At 46.5% G+C, this 17431-nt stretch overlaps 1 protein-coding gene across 1 annotated transcript in view; it reads right to left on the bottom strand.

Annotated features, from left to right (window-relative positions):
- The window catches only part of megf6b (multiple EGF-like-domains 6b), a gene marked incomplete at its 5' end in the record, with an annotated part of 164035 nt that overhangs the window by 137453 nt on the left and 9151 nt on the right, over window positions 1-17431 (bottom strand). The window lies entirely within an intron of this gene.

Here is a 17431-nt window from a genome sequence, read left to right as displayed (position 1 = left end):
GATTTGTGCCACATTTAGCGGTTTTTCAATAGCTAAAGCATAACATAATGCTTAAAATAGCAAGAGGGGTTCCCGCCCAAAATGGGTTAACATAACTATCCCTACTTCTGCCATTAGCTGGTGATGAAATGTAAATGTGCTGAGAGCAAAGATTTGGCTTCACAGATGATGGATGTGCACCAACACATTACTCAGTTCCATCCATACCATCAATCATCAACCGCTTATCCGTAGTCAGGTCGCGGGGGCAACAGCTCCACCAGAGAGCTTCCCTCTCCCAGAGCAACATTAGTAACTTGTCAGTACTTGTCAGTAAATGTAGTCTTAGTTTTAGTAATCATAGCTTAGTTTTCATTTAGTTTCCATTTAGTTTTCGTCAGTGAAAAACGGTAGTCAACGAACATTTTTCGTCTTAGTTTTAGTCGCCGAAATCAACACTGCCAGCCATCCGTCGAAGAAAACTAATTTTGGCCGACCTTATTCTTTCTGTTGCCACTCTCTCTCCGTTGCGGCGTTCAGAGTATTGGTTTTTATGCCGCTCAAACTCCGATTGGCTTAGGAGGCAGCCAATCATGACCGGGTCGTGTTTAGAGTCGTCTTCGCGGTCGTCAGTAGTGGTGCGTGCTAAATGTAGGCCAGGGCGGCTGCTTCGCACCTGGCAAAAACTGGGTCACAACGAGCGTGGGGTCGACCACTAATGGCTTTTGAAGGGATCCCAGCTAAAGGAATGATTGATAGTTATTATAGGAACCAAACTAGACCCTGGCACTCTGAGTGTACAGATAGAAACCAAATGGACCTCACTGAGAATTATACCGTGCAAATTGTGGTCCCGACTCCCAGATAAAAAATATATATTAAATGTGTGTCTGTGGCCCAATAATGCATATCAAATTGAGGGCCTTGAAATCAAAACGGAAAGATGAGAATCACCGAAACAGAGATTCAGATATCTCTCACTGTCTCCTCTATACAGAGTAATGGGGAATGTCCACTCCCTCCCTACTCCAGAGATATGAATACGATGACTATGATGAGGGCTTGTTGGCTGCTAACCAGAGCATTTTTGGGTCTGCCCCGACCCAGTGCCCCCTTACACCACTTAATCTTCCCCCTGAAATGATTCCTTAATGTGCCGTGCAGCATGGCCTAATAACAGCGCAAGACTCGCTCTCATGTGTCTCTCTCTCTGTGATTGCCTCCACTCTACTCCAAAGACACCGTGTCTGAGAGGATTAGCAGCTCCCACAAAGAACCAGGCATAGCGGAGAGACCCCATGAGAGGTCAAAGACTCACTCGCCAACGCGCTGGAGTTCCGACGAGCAGGTGGCAGCCACCGGCTCGGACCCCCTAAAAGGACAAGGGGGAATAAAGGCTTTTCTAAAAGGAAAGGCTTTTCTGGAAATTCCTGTGTTTGTTTAGGCTCTGTCTATCTGTTTGACCCCCAGACAACGAGACACAGGAGGGAGACCAAGCGTTTAGCGGTAACTCACAGACACAAAAGCTGCTGTGTGGTGTGGTGTGGTGTGTGGACCCTGTTTGGTGCCGTACCATACAGCAGTGGTTCCCAAACCTTTTCATGTCAAGGACCCAAATTGACACTCATTAGCCCCACAGACCCCCATTTGAAGAGATATGCCAGGGACGGTTCTAGCAGAGATTATCAACCCATTTCATTTCATGGCCCCGGAGGTTTGACATGCAATAGGCTACGTAGATCCCCTAGCTTTGGTCCATAGCTCTAATGCGTTGCATTGAGAGCTATGTTACTCTCGACTTCCGCCGCTCGCATTAATGCAGACCAGCCTCTCGTCTGTAGCGTAAATAAAAAGAACGTTTTTGCTACTCACCAAAACAAAGGCGGGTTGTGTCATTAGAAAGCCTACTTTCCTTAGTGGGAGAACTCTGTACTCTGTATAAACTGTACTTTTACTTACTCCACTTCTACCGATATTGCCCAGAGAATTGCCTCATAGAGAATATTTTTCCTTTGGTGAAAAATAAATCCCTTTCTGGCCAAAAAGTACCGTTTATACGTGTGGTGGGGGGCTCAGAGTGCTTCCACTAAGATGAGTAGGCTTTCTAATGACACAACCCGCATTTGTTTTGGTGAGTAGCAAAAACGTTATTTTTATTTACACTACAGATGAGAGGCTGGTCTGCATTCATGCGAGCGGCGGAAGTCGAGAGTAACATAGCTCTAAATGCAACGCGTTAGAGCTATGGACCAGAACTACGGATCCCCATTTAATTAATGGCATTTCTATCTCTGGGACCCCCAATTTATATTTTAAAATCAATGTTAATTTAACTCTGAGAGTGTACAAATGGAACCAAACGGACTCGTTAGTGGTTCCATTTGTACACTGTCTGAGTTACCGACCCATAAGTGTCCACTTGGTTCCAAACTGTCATTTAGCTGGGGACCCCCTGGAACTCACTCAAGGACCCCTGGGGGGTCCCCGGACCCCACTTTGGGAACCACTGCCATATACAGTACACAATACAGTCATTTGTATTCTATATGCACAGAACCCCAGTGCCCTATTTGGGTCTACAAATCATGGTTTTGCTCTGCACAGGGATGTGTCATTTCAAAGCGTTCTTGTGGAGAGAAAATAAAGGAGGAAAAAAGAAAAAAAACAGGGCACGCCAGGGGCAAAGCTACGTCAGATGGCCCTCGACAGCTCTCTGATGACTCTCTCAAGAACATTCAAGTACGCCGTAACATCCTCAGTGGTAAAGGTTTCATCACATTCATTTTAATTTAATTCTATTTTTGTTTTGTTTTATGACCTCAATTAAACCCACACAACCTGAACTTGGATTTTCTGAGGTCTGGGGGGTTTCTCTGTGTGCTCTGAAGCCTTTTGAGCGGCAATGAAAACAGGCAAAAATCCCTCAACGGTGACATCTGCTGGCAAATTGTTATTTCATATATATGGGATTTGTGGACTCAGTCCACAGGCAAATCTTAGTATAAATATAATAGAGATGTCACAGAGAGGAAACCCTGAGGCGAAATGGACATAGTGGCCGAATTTGTTATTGCAGCTCGAGCCAGCACTGGGCCGTTGACTATCATTGCGACTATCAATCACGTTCATGTCATTGGGCCGATGACACGTGAACGCTGTTTCATACAGGTGCAGAACTTAGTTAGACCAGTCATTAGTCCTACAACCTATCTCAAACCCTCACCCTAACCTCCCACGGGGCAGCACACCTAAACCTAACCTTAACCCTCTCCCAATGTTAAGACGCACCCCTCACCAAACTTAATCCGGTCATTTTAACACACCCCTCACCAACTTTATGTCTAACCAATGACTAGTCTAAACTAAGTATGCACCCCACAAAGGTATATATATTCTTTCAGAGCGAAGGTTTTTAACTCAAAAGTTTGCTTCTGGAGGGTCCCTTGATACACAATATTATTATATTTTCAGATGGGGTTCGGTGGCCAATTATATATAAAACCACTGATATAGAAACATAGGTTTTTCAGCAAACTGTCATCATTTAGATTCTAAATGATGACATTTGTAGAATCTGGTGTCAGTCCTAAATGGGTTAAACAGCTAGCAATTATAATATTTGCTGAGCATTCTGCTGTGCCATGAATCACTGAATTCATTTTGTCCATGGGCCTAGGGTAGTATACACTCAGAGATTCATTTTAACGTGAAATAAATCTCCCGGAGGGACATGTTACGTTGTGTTATGTTATGTTATGTTTCCATGTGCACTCCAAAACGGAGTGTCGTGTGAAGGGCTTACGTATGTACTTACATTCTTACCCTTTGCGAGTTAACACTTAACACTGGCATATAATTGAAAAGAGTATGGTAGTAGGATAAATAAGACATTCTGCCATTCCTGTCACCAGTGGTGTTAAGTATAATTTTGAGGTATTAGTACTTTACTTGAGTACTTCCAATTTCCAAAACTTTTACTTCTACTCCACTACATCTCAGAGTCAACTTTTGCTCCACTACATGTATTTTAAAACTGTATAGTTACTTTGTAGAATTAGGGCTACAAAACATACATTAACCAGTTCAACCGTACCGTACATACATTTCGGCCATTTGAAAATAGCCGAGCTACAAGCTCACAATGCGTCGCATCCGCGACGCATTGTGAACTTGTAGATCGTGAGCTTGTAGATAAGCTTGTAGATAACCAACCTGATAACCAACATAACCTGCCCTGACCTGACCTCCTGTATGAGTGGAGATACACCTCCTCCTCCTCACTTCAAAACGTCCCCGAGACGCCGATCATCAGACAAGATAATTACACGTATGTCTCTCTCTGACTAACGAGGACGTCAGCAGAACGAGACTTATATCATTACTACCCTCCCTGTCATCGTCGTTGTTCCTTGTATGGTACTGGTATCAGGTAATCAGGCCGATACCACCCTCTAGTACTCGTACTCGGTACTCTGACCCGAGTACCAAAACATCCAATTGACACTATAGGCTGAACGAATGCAACGGGAGCAAGTCTGACCAAACACTGCAGCAAATCACCAAAAACAGCCGATCTACAAGCTTAAATGACAACTGACAAGTGTAGATCGGAGATCCGTCTGCATTTATGAGAAAAAGGGGGTAAAATAAGTGGTTACTCAACACAAATAAAGTACTCGTATCGGTACTCGGTATCGGCTACGAAAGATTAAATACTCGGTCTGAAAAAAATCGGGACAACGTTCAACGGCAACATTTAATTAATATTTTGGAGGATTTTATATTAGGAATAAAAGAGAACAAAACAAACACCAGTAAAATTTTGTTGATGTAATGGTGTCATGTCATGTTGGGACGGGGAATGTGTCCGTGTTTGTGTGTGTCTGGGTGCGTGCGTGTGTGTGTGTGTGTGTGTGTGTGCGTGAGTGAGTGTCTATGCTCAACAATGCACTGTGCAGTCCCCATGGTTCTCCAACCATGCACGCACAGCGCTTCACACACACACACACACACACACACACACACACACACACACACACACACACACACACACACACACACACACACACACACACACACACACACACACACACAGAGACCACCCATGGGCAGAGACGAGCAGTTTCCTCCTCTTCTCCACACCAGGACGACCTTCTCCAGCCTGGTCCCTCCACAAAAGGGGGCCACACAGTTCCCCCCATTCAGTGTTTTTAACGAGGGCGCAAAAAACACTGGAGAAGCCATTGTCCCAGGTTCCTCAGCCCCACCGCCTCGAAGCTCATTGTTGCCGTCAATCAACGTTAACTGCCTGCTTCCACTCGTGACTGTCCCCACCTATTCTCCCGTCCACTTTGCCCAGGGTCAGGCTGTGCTTGTTGAGCGAGCGCTCTACATAATGCTTAAGTAGTAGAGGAAGTCCCTCTGAGTGCCATCACTGAAGTCAAGAGCACCTACGCTCTCGGCGGAATCAGATTGTCACCAAGCCAATTGGACTCCTTTCAAAAAACAGTTTAAGTAGACATGCTTCAATTGTTCACCTCAAAAGCACTTCAGGGCTTTTTCGGTTGCGTTTTACATGGACTTTCTCGTAAAAATTTTAATCACACCTGTGTCAAGTGAGTGGTGCAACTCTGTGTGGGGTCCCCGGAAGTTCCAGACCCACAGGAACACGGCCAGTGGCCAGCCTGGTTCCGGTGAGCCGCCCGAAACGGTCGAGAAATGACAGAGTTACCGTGTGGGGGTCCCTCTACTGTACTGTACTCTAACACCCCAAATCATCATATATATATCATCATATATTACTTCATGTTTTTTGTGAGGGTACATACCCTAGGGGACACGGGGAGAACATGCAAACTCCACACAGAAAAAGGCCCCTTTGTTAATTGGTTTCTCGAGCATTTGAACAGACCTGTATCTTGTGGAGAACGTTGGGATTCCTACATAGAATTGTCAAAAGAAATTATTTTAGTCTGAGCCTCCTCCACATTCTTTGTTCATCTTTAGTCATATTGTGAAGATTCCAAAGGCATGGGTGCCCCAAACGTCCTGTCATGTGATGAAGATATGCTTCATTTTCACATGTGGATGAAAGGGAAACAGGGAGAAAAGGACAACCAACGATATAATAGAATGGAACATGTGACAATAACCGGATATTTGCAATATTTCTGGCATTCTCTACTCAAGCATGACATTTATCAAGCAAAGAAATGGAATGTTGGAGACAAAAACAATTGTGGCCAGAGACATATAATCCACAATGCATGGGGAGTTGGGGGGGGGGGGGGGGTTGAGAAGACTGAAAATAGAGGTAACAGAGAGAGAGCGCACAACCACCAGACGAGAAATACAGCAGTGTTGTTGCGAACGCAGTGAGCCACTTACTATGACAGCAAGGGCTGAATGTCTGTCTGTGTGTCTGTCCCGCTGTTACACCACCCGCCCGCCACCAGAGGGCGCAGCTGTAGCACACACACACACACACACACACACAGGGCGCAGCTGTAGCACACACACACACACACACACACACGAGCTGCGTTCGCTTCACGCGTTTGCGCGTCTTACTTGTTATAATACTAAGACGAAAAATGTACGTCGACTACCTTTTTTTACTGGTGAAAACTAAATGGAAACTAAATGAAAACAGGCCATGATGAGTAAAAGTATTGACAATTTCGTCAACAGATATAAACTAGACTAAAACGTCAGGAAGCGACTAGTGGACAAGAGATCGAGTATAAGTCATGTTACACTTGGTTGCATGCTGAAAATAGCAGATCTACAAGCTCACAACGTGTCGCGCGAAAGATATATATCTGTCGGTCGGTGTCCTCCCACAGCCAATAAGGGACCACCATTCTTGGTGACGTAACTAGGGTACGTTTCAAGGGTGGTATAAGGTCATTAACGGGTCTAAAGGATTTATAATAGCAGAGAGCTCTAGGTCTCAGAGCAGTCGTACCCAGACAAAGCTCTATTAGTTAGAGAAAATTAGCTAAATGTGTGGCAAATCTGCAAAACAAAATGCTTACCATTAGCTTTCTTCACAAAAGTGTTCATAAAGGTGTCTACTATAACATATAAATGGAGAGCGCATGCGCAGGATGTAGACGCACGTTTCACCGCTCCCATCAAACACAGTTTATTATCCTACTTTAGCCCTATATAACATATAAATGTGTTCCAACCCAACTCCCTTGGGAAACTTTGTGACAGCTGCTGAAAGTTGGGGTACCAGTAACAACGAATATAAAAGGCAAAATTCCCAAAAAATCATTATGCTTTAAGTATAGCATGTTGGCAAAAAAAAATCTAAATTTCATTATACTTTAAGTAGCATGTGACATGTAAAACTAGGGGGTTTTCATGATTCTGAATCCATTCCAAGCATTAGTTTTGCACAGAAATACTCCTTGGGCTAAATTCAAATGTGCTGACCTCATCACATTTATGATGACGGCTATTAGGCATTTTTAGGCAAAGGAGTGTTTTTTGTTCAAAACTAATGTTTGCAATGGATTCAGAATCATGAAAACCCCCTATAATGAAATTTGGAATGTTTTGCCTTATATTGGTTGATAATGGTAGCCCAACTTTTAGCAGCTGTCACAAAGTTTCCCAAGGGAGTTGGGTTGGAACAAATTTGTATGTGATTGTAGACACCTTTATGAACAAATCTGTGAAGAAAGCTAGTGGACTCAGAGCAGCAGTTGTACCCATGCAGAGAGCTCCATAGGGACTCAGAGCAGCAGTCGGACCCAGACAGAGAGCTCCATAGGGACTCAGAGCAGCAGTCGGACCCAGACAGAGAGCTCTATAGGGACTCAGAGCAGCAGTCAGACCCAGACAGAGCTCTATAGGGACTCAGAGCAGCAGTCGGACCCGACAGAGCTCTATAGGGACTCAGAGCAGCAGTCGGACCCAGACAGAGCTCTATAGGGACTCAGAGCAGCAGTCATACCCAGACAGAGCTCTATAGGGACTCAGAGCAGCAGTCAGACCCAGACAGAGCTCTTTGACTCAGAGCAGCAGTCATACGCAGACAGAGCTCTTTGACTCAGAGCAGCAGTCATACGCAGACAGAGCTCTAGGACTCAGAGCAGCAGTCATACGCAGACAGAGCTCTAGGACTCAGAGCAGCACCCATGCAGAGAGCTCTATAGGGACTCAGAGCAGCAGTCATACCCAGACAGAGCTCTAGGACTCAGAGCAGCAGTCGGACCCAGACAGAGCTCTATAGGGACTCAGAGCAGCAGTCGGACCCAGACAGAGAGCTCTATAGGGACTCAGAGCAGCAGTCAGACCCAGACAGAGCTCTATGACTCAGAGCAGCAGTCATACGCAGACAGAGCTCTAGGACTCAGAGCAGCAGTCATACGCAGACAGAGCTCTAGGACTCAGAGCAGCAGTTGTACCCATGCAGAGAGCTCCATAGGGACTCAGAGCAGCAGTCGGACCCAGACAGAGCCAGACAGAGAGCTCTATAGGGACTCAGAGCAGCAGTCATACCCAGACAGAGCTCTAGGACTCAGAGCAGCAGTCGGACCCAGACAGAGAGCTCTATAGGGACTCAGAGCAGCAGTCGGACCCAGACAACAGAGGGCTCTAGGACTCAGAGCAGCAGTCGGACCCAGACAGCAGAGGGCTCTAGGACTCAGAGCAGCAGTCGGACCCAGACAACAGAGGGCTCTAGGACTCAGAGCAGCAGTCGGACCCAGACAGCAGAGGGCTCTAGGACTCAGAGCAGCAGTCGGCATCTCGACAGCGTGCATTTCTAGTTATTTCTTTGTCCTTTTTTGAGCATGTTGGCAAAAAAAAATCTAAATTTCATTATACTTTAAGTAGCATGTGACATGTAAAACTAGGGGGTTTTCATGATTCTGAATCCATTCCAAGCATTAGTTTTGCACAGAAATACTCCTTGGGCTAAATTCAAATGTGCTGACCTCATCACATTTATGATGACGGCTATTAGGCATTTTTAGGCAAAGGAGTGTTTTTTGTTCAAAACTAATGTTTGCAATGGATTCAGAATCATGAAAACCCCCTATAATGAAATTTGGAATGTTTTGCCTTATATTGGTTGATAATGGTAGCCCAACTTTTAGCAGCTGTCACAAAGTTTCCCAAGGGAGTTGGGTTGGAACAAATTTGTATGTGATTGTAGACACCTTTATGAACACATCTGTGAAGAAAGCTAGTGGTAAGCATTTGTTTTTCAGATTTGACACACATTTCGCAAATGTTCCCTTCTTATATAGGGACTCAGAGCAGCAGTTGTACCCAGACAGAGAGCTCTATAGGGACTCAGAGCAGCAGTTGTACCCAGACAGAGCTCTAGGACTCAGAGCAGCAGTTGTACCCATGCAGAGAGCTCCATAGGGACTCAGAGCAGCAGTCGGACCCAGACAGAGAGCTCCATAGGGACTCAGAGCAGCAGTCGGACCCAGACAGAGAGCTCTATAGGGACTCAGAGCAGCAGTCAGACCCAGACAGAGCTCTATAGGGACTCAGAGCAGCAGTCGGACCCGACAGAGCTCTATAGTAGGGATGCACCGAAAGGGAAATTCTTGGCCGAAACCGAATACCGAATATAGGAAACAGTTGGCCGAAAACCGAATACCGAATAGCCGAATACAGCTTTGTTGTAAAGCTACCTGATTATGGCAAAAGACATGATTATGGATTTTCATAATCGATTCATCGGGCGATTATTTAAACGATTAATCGGATTATGGCACCTTTTTGCAATTACCTTTAAAAAAATGCTTCAAGTTATTGTAGGCATGTTGTAACTAACAATAAAGACAATAAAAATTAATACTCCTTCAAAATTAATATTTTACCCCCTTTTTAATACAATTTGATTTCATTGCCATTCCTTGTACTTGTAATGATACTGTAATCTGTAATGTTGACTGTGTATAGCTGACTGTCTTTCTTCCCATTTCTATCTCTGGGACCCCAATTTATTTTTATTTCTATTGTAAAAAACAATGTAAATTTTGAGAGTGTATTTGGTTCCATTTTTGCACTCTGTTACAGACCGGCCCCACTTGGTTTACTTCCTAACTATCTATAATTTAGCTGGAACTCCCACTATGAGAACCACTGTCCTACACAGTGTGTGGGCACGCACACGCAAGCACGCACAAACACACACACACACACACACACACACACACACACACACACACACACACACACACACAATAGCATGCCAGCTGATAGGGGAAAACGTTCTTATTTAGCAGCCATATTAGCATGTTCTCTAGGCTCTAGTATCACATATTGCCAAAGTTAAACAGCACTGAACAACTGATCATTGTTAAGCAAAACGTTCACGGACATTCTGCTTCTGCTTTTGCCCTGCCTGTGCCCACTTCAATGCGCTGCTGAGATTACACACAGGTGGAACAAGTTTGAGGAGCTAACGAGCAAGCTACTGCTAGTGTTCGTCGTAGCCTGCATGCAAACTCACAGATTCAGACATTGGGGAGCATTTTTTGTCATAGCCTACGACAAAAAATAGACAGTGGCGGTGCTCACAAATACCATGTTTTGGGACCTGTTGATGAGCGCAGATTTCGCGGAGCGCATCGCAGCCACAGCACAGAGCAACTTGACGCTGTGTGTGTGTGTGTGTGTGTGTGGGGGGGGGAGACTGACGTTGGGAGAGAGAGAGAGGTAGATGCGGAGCGCTCTGGTTACGTTCAAGACAATCGCGTGTTGTGTTTATACCGACCCGGTGTTTTGACTATTCGGTGATATATTTTCGGCCTATTTGAGCCGAAACCGAATAGGCCGAAAATACATTTTTAGCCATTTTCGGCCGAATATTTTCGGTGGCCGAATTTTCGGTGCATCCCTACTCTATAGGGACTCAGAGCAGCAGTCGGACCCAGACAGAGCTCTATAGGGACTCAGAGCAGCAGTCATACCCAGACAGAGCTCTATAGGGACTCAGAGCAGCAGTCAGACCCAGACAGAGCTCTTTGACTCAGAGCAGCAGTCATACGCAGACAGAGCTCTAGGACTCAGAGCAGCAGTCATACGCAGACAGAGCTCTAGGACTCAGAGCAGCACCCATGCAGAGAGCTCTATAGGGACTCAGAGCAGCAGTCATACCCAGACAGAGCTCTAGGACTCAGAGCAGCAGTCGGACCCAGACAGAGCTCTATAGGGACTCAGAGCAGCAGTCGGACCCAGACAGAGAGCTCTATAGGGACTCAGAGCAGCAGTCAGACCCAGACAGAGCTCTATGACTCAGAGCAGCAGTCATACGCAGACAGAGCTCTAGGACTCAGAGCAGCAGTCATACGCAGACAGAGCTCTAGGACTCAGAGCAGCAGTTGTACCCATGCAGAGAGCTCCATAGGGACTCAGAGCAGCAGTCGGACCCAGACAGAGCTCTATAGGGACTCAGAGCAGCAGTCGGACACAGACAGAGAGCTCTATAGGGACTCAGAGCAGCAGTCATACCCAGACAGAGCTCTAGGACTCAGAGCAGCAGTCGGACCCAGACAGAGAGCTCTATAGGGACTCAGAGCAGCAGTCGGACCCAGACAACAGAGGGCTCTAGGACTCAGAGCAGCAGTCGGACCCAGACAGCAGAGGGCTCTAGGACTCAGAGCAGCAGTCGGACCCAGACAACAGAGGGCTCTAGGACTCAGAGCAGCAGTCGGACCCAGACAGCAGAGGGCTCTAGGACTCAGAGCAGCAGTCGGCATCTCGACAGCGTGCATTTCTAGTTATTTCTTTGTCCTTTTTTGAGATATTAAAAAGGTTCTTAAATTGTCACTTCACTATTTGGGGAGTGGGGACCCCCCTCAAAATCACGTGGGGACCACCTTGGTGGTCCCGACCCACAGGTTGGGAACCACTGATGTACTAGATTACCACAAAGATGATGTTGAGAGAGAGAGAGAGAGAGAGAGAGAGAGAGAGAGAGAGAGAGAGAGAGGGAGAGGGAGAGGGAGAGGGAGAGGGAGAGAGAGAGATCCCACAGGTGCTAGGCACTAAATCACTCTTAACTCAAAGCACTCTTTAAGATTTTCCAGGGATTTGCTAAAGCTCCAACACTTTAGATTGCATTAGTACCTCCCGCAAAGCAGATATTTTCCCTTTGCATGCAACAATGTGCACCGTTTGAAAACACAGTCTCATATACTTAGTTGTGCCGCTGAAGGGGTAACAGTGCAGATAGCACATATAATAGATAAGTGCTCAGTCAGAGGGAGAGGGAGGAGGATCCTTTTATCCTGGTTCAATGGTTCAGAGGAAAGGGTGATTAGTTTGTCCCATCTACAAAGTGCTGCTACGTCTTCAGTTACCTAAAGATAAAAGCCCCTACTGCCTCGCAGCGAAAAGAGCTTGACATTGTCACTCGAACGGAGAAACAAAAGCCCTGTGCGACCGACCGACCGGCCGATGCCCCCTGATTTGGGCGCTGCCGTACGCGAGTGTTCCACGGCCGACAATCTATAAAAAGCTCAAAAACCGCATCGCCCGATGTCGCGAGCTTGTAGATCTGCCATTTTTTCCGATGCATGACACTGTCGTACAACAAAGTATAAGTCACGGTTATAGCGAGTGTGTGTGTGTGTGTGTGGGGGGGGGGGGGGATGGGGGGACACTGGCCAGCGCTGTGGAATGCCTGTTAAGACGTTTCTTTGTGTGCGTTTTAAAACAAACCAGGCCCCGGCATCACGGCACACACAGCAGACAGCCTAATGCTCCCCTGCATAATTTAATACTGTAACCTTCTCTCCAGGGAAGACAAAGAGCGCTTTGAGGACGGCATGAACCCCATAATGAGACGCTGATGAAAGGCACATCCAGGGGGATCATCTCCCACCCCCCACCCCCCCCTAGCCCCAGTGACTCGCCATTAGCCCCGCAGAGAGTATATAGCTACCTGTACCAGGGGGCTCAGGAGGGAGGGAGGGGAGGGAATTAAGGAAGGGGTAGCAAAGCTGGGCACAATCGAACACAGGGTGGTCCAAGTCTGGAGGAGGAAGCAGTGGCTTCTCCTTGAGGACGGCAGTGTGTCCCCCAAGCTGTTTACAGGAGGGCTTTGCCAAGGGTGCTGTCTAGGTATGCAGGCAATGTGCCGTGGATCACTGGCTGTAAAATCCCATCAAAGACTGCCTGGTCTCAATGTTGTGAAGCTAAGCAGTGTTGTTTTCGTCGATTAATACTAAGACGAAGAAATGTTCGTCGACTACCTTTTCTCACTGGTGAAAACTAAATGGAAACTAAATGAAAACAATTAAGCCATGATGACTAAAAGTAAGACTAAATATATTGACAATTTCGTCAACAAATAAAAACTAGAATAAAATGTTAGGAAGGGACTAGTGGACAAGAGATCCAGTATAAATAAAAGACAAGTCCTTTTATACTTGGCTTCATGCTGAAAATAGCAGTTCTACAAGTTCACAAGGCGTCGCAGCCTGACGTGTTGTGAGCTTGTGGATCGGCTAATTTCAGCAAGTGTAAAAACAGCCATTACGACGGCATCAACGCGCAACAAAATACATTTTAGTCGACTAAATCAACTGTAGATTTAGTCGACAAAAACTAGACTAACTAGACATTCCAAAGACTATGACTAAAACAAAAATAGAAATTTGCTGCCAAAAACAACACTGAAGCTAAAAGCCTATCCACTAGAGCGAGATGAGCTGTGCTGGCAGCCCCCGCTATGACCCACAGACAGGAGCTCTCTGGATCTCCCGTTACCACAACCTCTCCACCACCACCACCACCACCACCACCACGCACACACACACACACACACACACCACCACAACGCACACACACACACACCACCACAACGCGCACACACACACCACCACAACGCACACACACACACACCACCAGCGCACACACACACACACACACACACACACACACACACACACACACACACACACACACACACACACACACACACACACACACACACACACACACACATCACATCACACACACACACACACACACACACACACACACACACACACACACACACACACATCACCACAACGCACACACACACACACACACACACCACCACAACGCGCACACACACACCACCACAACGCACACACACAAACCACCACAGCGCACGCACACACACTCGTGGATCAGAGCTGCTGTGTGGGATAGATCTGCGTTCTTCGCTGTGCGTGCGTGCGTGCGTGCATGCGTGCGTTCCTCTGCTTCTCAACATGGGGTCCAGGGACTCCTCAGCTATGGTTGAACGGATCCTTACGGGGTTCATGTTCACACGTCAGCCATTTATTTTCCGTGGTGTGAAACTGGTATAACCACATAAATTTCAGTGAGTGGTATGACAAAAGCAAGGATTCTCAACCTTTTTCATTTTGAAAGACCCCAACATGAAGTTCATTATGGCCATGGATGGACCCCCATTTGATAAGATTTGTATCTCTGGGACCACCGGATATCTAAGAAAGACAACGATATAGTAACTGCATCGAAATATCAATTTTAATTTCAAGAATCGAAGTATATCGGAATTTATGCAAATAATCAATTGTATCAATACTAAGCTCTTGCGCTTTCTATTTAGCCATTTTAAGATGAAAAGAGGGGTATAATTATGAGAGAGATGAGATATACTTTATTAATCCCCGAGGGGAAATTGAAGTGTTACAACAGCATAAAGTGCATAGAAACTAAAAAGCTAAAAACTACTGGACAGACAGAGCAACACAGAACAGACACAAATGACATATCACACAAGACCAGACAACCAAGGACCATATGGGGGGGGGGGGCAGTTCTTATGACTTTGCATTAAAAAGTCTGATGGCAGTTGGCATGAACGAGAGTCTGTAGCGTTCCGTGCGCATCAGGGGGAGTGTGAGCCTACTGCTGAAGGTGCTCGTCCTATCCCGCAGCACCTCATTTAAGGGGTGGGAGGGATTTGCCCGCATGGAGTCCAGTTTAGCCCCGATCCTCCTCTCCGCGACTGACTGCAGGTTCTCCATTCGGAGGCCAACAACAGAGCTGGCCTTCTTTATAATTTTATTGAGCCTATTGAGCTCACCAGCCTTGATGCCCCCTCCCCAGCATACCACTGCGTAGAATAGAACGCTGGCCACAACAGACTGGTAGAACATCACCAGTAGCCTGCTACACACCCCAAAGGACTTGAGCCTCCTCAGGAGGTACAGTCTGCTCTGTCCCTTCTTATAGACAGCCTCTGTGTTGTCTCTCAGGTCCTTGTTCAGGTGGACACCCAGAAACTTGTAGGAGTCCACAATCTCTACCTCCTCTCCCTGGATGGTGATTACTTTTCCATTCCATATCGCTACACTTGGTCTATCGAAGAATGTGTGTATTCTCTGTGTTCATGTCAACGTGCAGGTTTGTCCATGCACTGTATTTGCCAGAGAATCACTGTGTTTACTTTACAAGACCTGTACGTGCCCGTCGGCCACCGGCCTACTTGAGAACATAATAATACCCGTTGTCAACTTGTCATAGCACACGTTTTAACTATCTGTCTGTGTCCCTTTTGTGCCCATACTGTATATGGAAATCTCTGCATCTGTCTGTCTGTCTGCCTGTCTGTCTGTCTGTCTGTCTGCGCCCGAAGAGTGAATGTGAAAAGTGTAGTGGTTAAGTAATCAATTTGCAGGTGTGGGGTTGCCATGCATGGCAATCAATTGGCTGAGGCAGAGGCTGGGAATTGCACAGGTGAGGGGACGTAGGCTGATTAGGCCCTGCACTGGCAGAGCCTGAGCAGATCGAGCCTTTTGTGGTGGTTCTGGAGAACCCTGTGGGGGTGTGGAACGCGTGTGTGAATTTGAAGTCAGTGGGTCAGTTACGTGCATTACACACAGAGACGTGGCACATTTATAGTAGCATATCCTACGTCTCTGTGTACGTGTGTGTGTGTGCGTGTGTGTGTGTATGGTTGTAATGCACATAACTCGAGAACCGTTTAACCCACCAACTTCACATTCGACACACACGTTCCACATCCCCACAGGGAGTGCAGTGCCAGGTATCGAGTCGGTCGGACCCACGGTTCTCCAGAACAACCACAAAAGGCTCTGGTCAGGCTCTGCCAGTGTGCCTAATGAGGCCAACTCCTTTCACTTGGGCCAGGCTCTGTCAGTGGGCCTAATGAGGCCAACTCCTTTCACCTGTGCAATTTCCAGCCTCTGCCTCAGCCAATTGAGGTTCAACCAATCAGGCTCTGTCGGGCCGAATTGATTGCCAAGTACACTTTTCACAGTCAGTTTGCCCACTTCACACACAGGCACACAGATCTCCATGTGGGACACCGGCTGACAGTTAAAACGGGTGCTATGACAACGTATATCATTAGGTTCCCAAGTTGAATCGTTCCCAAGTAGGTCGATGGCCAACTGCAACGGGCACGTACAGGTCTAGTCTACTATAAATAAACCAGGTCTCTGTGTGTGTGTACGGTTGTAATGCACTCGAGAACCGTTTGCCCCACCAACACCCCAAAAGGCTCTGGTCAGCTCTGCCAGTGGGCCTAATCAACCTAAGGCCCCTCACCTGCGCAATTTCCAGCCTCTGCCTCAGCCAATTGATTGCTATGGCAACCCCACACCTGCAAATTGATTACTTAACCACTTCACTTTTCACAGTCAGTTTGCACTCTTCACACACAGGCAGACTGGCAGATACAGAGATCTCCATGTGGGACACAGACAGATAGTTAAAACGGGTGCTATGACAAGTTGACAACGGGTATTATTAGGTTCCCAAGTTGCATCGCTCTCAAGTAGGCCGGTGGCCGACGGGCACGTACAGTTCTAGTCCATAATAATAATAAATGTTTCCATTAAAAAACCTGCTCTATCCTCATGTTTCACGCAGATTTAATGTTTTTGCTAAATAGTTACTGTATCGATATTAAATCATTGAATCGTATCGTCAGAATTAACCAACATCGTCCATGTATCGTATCGTCAACCATGTATCTTGATACGTATCGTATCGCTGTTAAAGATCGTTACACCCCTACAAAATAGCCATTCCTGTACATTCTCTAGTTGTATTGACTTGTACATGTAATTATGGTGAATCTCAATAATTTAGTAGCTGCATGGTAACCCGCTGGAATGCTCTCAAGGACCGCTGCGGGGGACCCTGAACCCAACGTTGAGATCTAGAGAGGACTAGAGAGCCAACATTCAACAATGGACAGTGAATGGCTTTGAAGTGTGTATAGCGTCCTGTCCAGCCAAACAGAAGCTGTGTGACAGGCAGGCAATCAGGCCCATATGTATCAAAGCCCTACAGGAGCGCCGCATGCACAGCCAGAATGCACCTGAGCCAAGCCGTAAACGGGGGATTATCTCTAGCCATGAAAGTCACTCAGCACTCAAACATGAATCTTCAGATCATCAGCGTTTTGCACAGAAATTGCGAT

This window comes from Protomyctophum parallelum, assembly GCF_964188405.1.
Source record: "Protomyctophum parallelum genome assembly, chromosome: 8".
NCBI classification, from domain to species: domain Eukaryota; kingdom Metazoa; phylum Chordata; class Actinopteri; order Myctophiformes; family Myctophidae; genus Protomyctophum; species Protomyctophum parallelum.
The sequence above is the reverse complement of the archived record's forward strand: the minus strand, read 5'-3'. Positions and strand labels throughout refer to the sequence as shown.